This window comes from Hipposideros armiger, unplaced genomic scaffold, assembly GCF_001890085.2.
Source record: "Hipposideros armiger isolate ML-2016 unplaced genomic scaffold, ASM189008v1 scaffold_344, whole genome shotgun sequence".
In the NCBI taxonomy this organism is placed as follows: Eukaryota; Metazoa; Chordata; class Mammalia; order Chiroptera; family Hipposideridae; genus Hipposideros; species Hipposideros armiger.
In genome coordinates, this window is record NW_017731694.1 from 1,825,492 (window position 1) to 1,830,937 (window position 5,446).

Below are 5,446 nucleotides of genomic sequence, written 5' to 3' on the forward strand. Positions count from 1 at the left end.
AAAATAATGCTCATTGGAAGGTGTAGATGAAATATTGGTTACCCACAATGTTAACATTTACAGATAACATATTTGTCCTCGTGTGTTATGGTTCATTCTCACAGGCTCTAATATAGCCTTGCTCTCCCAACCTCGCTTTCAGCTCTCCTTCCGCACTGCCACTCAGCTGACCCATAAAGGCCCCCCTCACCTAACATACAAGGCACAAAGGCAACAGCTTTGTAATAGACTTCTTAACCAGCTGCCAGAATGTCTTAAAAGTCTAATCTCGTATTCTATATCACTCATCTCACTCACAATGGTTCTGGTTCTCTGATCCAACCATGAGTGAGTCTTCTTTCCATGCATATTTTATATCATTTGTATCACACTGTATTATGATTTGTATTCTTTTAGAGTTGTATCATTTTCCCTTGTTATTAAAACTCTTCATAAGCATTATGTTAACAGCAGCTTAATGTTACATTATATGGCTAAATCATGGCTTTGTCTAACTATTCCCATACTGTTCAATATTAAATTGAACCCAAATACAAATTCTGTAATAAATAACAAATAATTCTATGATAAATATCTCTTTCCACTTCTCATTATTTTCTTAGGATTGGTTCCTAGATGTGAAATCACAATGCCAAAGAAACATTGTAAAACTTTATACATATTGCCAAACCGCTTTCTAGAAAAAAATGTTCCTCTTTATATTTCCAAATAAATGTGTATTTCATTTCACTGATGATCCTTTTCTCATCATTGTTGGTGTTAGGTAAAGTTATAAATGATAAAAACAGCTAACGTTTCTTGAATGCTTACTACACTTCCGGCAAAGTACTGAACATGCATTACTTCCTTTAATCTTTACAACACAACAGAGGTAGGTTCTATCTCGCCACAAAGATAGGAAACTGAGTTACATCAATAACATAAAGTGCTTATAATAGTGACCAAATCAAGTCCTTATATCAAGCACTTCATAAATATCCGCTACTATTTTTCAAATAACTTACCCAATGACACCTCTTAAATAGTGGAACCAGGATTCGAATACAGGTCTGTGTCATGAAATGCCAGCCTTTCTAGAGGATCCAATTATTGTATAAATTTGCATTTCTTAATTACTGGTTGAAATTGTTCACGTCTATTTATAATGAAATTTTATGGCTAAATATTCAACTTCTTTCAAGGAAAACTAAGAAAAGTAAACTAAACTATATTAACGATAATTTATATATTCAAATCATCTTCCGCTCCAATCTTATTTTTATCATTCATGGATCTCTTATCTAGATTTAGTATAAATATGGTTTACCCCTAAGGCTTTCTCTGTAACATCAGAATTAAGTCAATAATAATAACTTTTAAAATGAATTATTATATTCATACTTTTCTCTAAGCTTAAATAAAATGTTCTATCTTCTATTTTAATAGACAAGTATATGTAACATGTTACCTGGGATACAACAGCATAAGTATAATTAAATAATCATTCAACACTATGGTAAAAGGACACCCCATACTATTCACATTCAGGATATTCATATATCATCGAGCTTAAGATTCTTTAGTGTTCCACTTTCTTATTTACCTAAATAAATGACTATTAAAAGCAATTAATGTTATACACAAAAATCAGTTGTTTCTATACACCAGCAATGAACAATCCAAAAATAAAATTTAAAAAGCACTTCTATTTATGCTTAGGTATCCAAAACAAAACACCCAGGAATAAATTTAATCAAGGATGTCCAAGATGGTGGCAACAAGGAGGAATGCTGAACTTGTCCCCACCATGAGCAAACTGAAATACACACGTATGTAGAGAGCAATTACTCCTATGATACAACTGAAATATGAATGAACAGCTTCTCAACAACCAACAAAGAGAAGAAACTTAACAGAGAAGGCTGAGAAACTGGGGGAGCTCTCCATGAGCTGGGGGAACTCTCCAGACTGAAGATGCTGGTGAATGCCATTGTTTACCTCCCCCTCCACTTCCATAGGGCGAGCGAGTAAGAGCTCTATTAGGGTGCTCTGGCCTACCTGCAAGATCACCACAGAGCATTCCCAGCCACACTGCCCCATAGTTCCCAGCCACTCCAAACAAAAGGAGAAAGAAGAATCAACAGGGCGTCACCACATAGCCCTGGCCTCAGTGCCCACAGGCACTCCAGCCCAGCAAGCCAGTGCCCCACGCAACATAAGCCACTGCCCACCTTCAACCAACCTGTCAAAACTACCCAGCACACACAACACAACCTACACAGAGATCACTTCTACAAAAGATCACTCTCTGTAAAACAAACGAGAGGCAGTATAAAGAAGGCAGAGGAGCTGTGGGAGCTCTCTGAGAACTGCAGGAATTCTTGGCCATAAAAGTGCCAGTGAGAGCCATTATCTACATTCCCCTCCACCTCCACAGGGCAGGCGGAAACTTTATCCAGGTGCTCTGGCCTACCTGTGATGTCACCACAGAGCATTCCTGGAAACATCGCCCTAGCCAATTTCGGCTCTAAACAAAGCAAACAAGCAGGATCAACAGAGCACTATTACATGCATCTGGCCTCCCGCCCAGGGCCACTCCAACTCAGTAGGCCAGCACCCCAGACACCACAGGCACTCGCTCAGCTCCAGCCGGCCTGCCAAAACCACCCAGCACACACAGCCTACACAAAGGCCACTTCAACATGAGGTCATTTATTTGCAAGACTGGGAGAGATGGCTATTTTGTCTAATTCATATAAATAAACATACAAAATGAAAACACAGAGTATCTCTCAAATGAAGAAACAAGAAAAATCCCCAGAAAAAAACCCTAAGGAAGCGGAGATACAAAGAATTCAAAGAAATAGTCATAAAAATGCTCACCAAACTTATGAATGGAATAGATAAACTTAGGGACAATTTCAACAGAGTTAGAAAGTATAATGAAGAACCAAGCTGAGCTGAATACAATAACTGCAATAAAAAAATACATTAGCTCATCAGCAGATTAGCTAATACAGAAAAAATAGATGAGCGACCTGGAAGACAGATTAGCAAAAATCAACCAATCAGAACAACGAAAAAGAACTTTAAAAAATGAGGATAAATGAAGGGACTTCTGGGATAACATCAAGCATACAAACATTCGCATTATAAAGATGCCGGAAGGAGAAGAAAGGGTGAAAGGAACAGAAACTTTATTTAAAGAAATAATGGCTGAAAACGTTCCTAACCTGGGATAGAAAACAAACATCCAGGTCCTTCATGAAGCGGAGTTCCAAACAAGATGAACCCAAAGAGACCCACACCATTTGTAATTAAAATGGCAAAAGTTAAAGAACAATCTTGGTTCTTTTCCGGTTTTTGCAGCGCGAGGCACCATGAACAGCAAAGTCCCCCATGACACCTTCTACAAGGCGATACGAAAAGTCCTGCATGAGGACCAGCACAAATGCCAAAAGTTTTCGGTGCTATAGATCAGCTTGAAGAACTATGAAGGACAAATGCTTCTTGGGTACCATCAGGCTTAATTAAATCTAATCCCCACCCCAAGTTCTCCGTCTATATTCTGGGGACCAACAGCACTGTGATGAGGCCAAGGCCATTGATGTTCCCCACATAGACACTGAGGTGTGAACAAACTCAACAAGAATAAGACACTGGTCAAGAAGCTGGCCAAGAAGTATGATGCCTTTTTGGCTTCAGAGTCTCTGATCATGCAGATCCCACACATCCTGGGCCCAGGCCTGAATAAGGCTGGCAAGTTCCCTTCCTTCCTGACCCACAGTGAGAACATGGTGACCAAAGTCGATGAAGTGAAATCCATGATCAAGTTCCAGATGAAGAAGGTGCTGTGTCTGGCAGTGGCAGCTGGCCAGGTGAAGATGACAGATGATGAGCTTGTGTACGAATCCACTTAGCTGTCAATTTCCTTGCTCAGAAAGAACTGGCAGAATGTTTAGGCTTTATACATTCAGGGCACCACGTGAAAGACTCAGTGCCTGCACTAAGGAACAGCTTAATAAATGATACTGCTACCATTAAAACAAACAATCTTGAAAGAAGCAAGAGGAAAACAAACAATTCTATACAAAGGATGCCCCATAAGGCTATAAGCTGATTTTTCAGTCGCAACTTTATAGGCCAGAATGGAGTGGCAGGACACCTGTAAAGTGCTGAAGGAAAGAAATCTACAACTTAGAATAATTTATCCATCAACGTTATTATTCAAAATTGAAGGATTAAGAGTTTCCCGGATAAGCAAAAACTAAAGGAGCTCATCACCATTCAACCAGCTTTACAAGAAATGTTAAAGGGTCTTCTTTAAGCAGAAAAGTGAAGGCCATAACCAAAATAAAAAAAATATGAGAAAGAAAAACAGAATGAATCAGATGTTTTAAAAGATATTATTACAAAGGTTAAAAGGAAAAATACCAAACTCAACTCAAAGTACAATAAGTAATTAGGAGACACACAAGGCTAAAAGAGGTAAACTATGACATCAAAAATATAAAATGTAGAGGGGGATTTAAAATGTAGTCCTTTTAGAATATATTCTAACTTAAATACCTATCAGCTTAAAATAGGCTGCTATAAATATAGAATGATATACATAAACCACATGGTAACCACAAACCAAAAACCTTCAGACGATGTACAAAAAATAAAGAGAAAAGAACCCAAACAAAACACTAAAGAAAACCAGCAAACCACAAGGGAAGAAAACAAGAGAAGAAAGGAACTGAGGAGAACTATAAAACAACTAAAAAGAAATTAATAAAATGGCAACAACTATATACTTATCAATAATTACTTTAAATGTAAATGGATTAAATGCTCCAATAAAAAGACATAGGGTGGCTGACTGCATTAAAAACATGGCCCATGTCTATGCTATTTACAAGAGACTCGTTTCAAATCGAAAGACAGACACATATGTGCCAAAAGTGAAGAGATGGGAAAAGATAATCCATGGAAACAGAAACAAAAAGAAAGCTGGGGTAGCAATACTCAATAAAACAGACATTTAAAAAAACGTAAAAGAAAAAAAAATCAAAGAAGGACATTACATAATTAGAAAGGGGTCAGTTCAAGAGGATATAACAATCATAAATATCTATGCACTCAACATAGGAGCACCTAAATATATAAAGCAAATATTAATGGGCATAAAAGAAATACATAGTAATACAATAATAGAATAGATTTTAATATCCCACTCACACCAGTGGACAGATCATCCAGACTGAAAATTAATAAGGAAATAATGGCCATAAATGTCAGATTAGATAAGATTCATTTAATAAATATTTATAGAACATTTCATCCAAAAACTACTGAATACACATTTTTTTGAAGTGCACATGGAACATTCTCCAGAATAGATCATATATTAGGCCACAAAATGAGCCTCAATAAATTCAAGAAGGTTGAAATTATATCAAGAATCTTTCCTGGGCCGGCCAAA

General features: G+C 37.2%; 1 protein-coding gene and 1 pseudogene across 1 annotated transcript in view; one reads left to right on the plus strand and one right to left on the minus strand.

The window, feature by feature from the left end:
• Positions 1-5,446, minus strand: part of RNF13 (ring finger protein 13) — a 156,571-nt gene that overhangs the window by 138,838 nt on the left and 12,287 nt on the right. The window lies entirely within an intron of this gene.
• On the plus strand, positions 3,360-3,968 carry LOC109392690 (60S ribosomal protein L10a pseudogene; annotated as a pseudogene).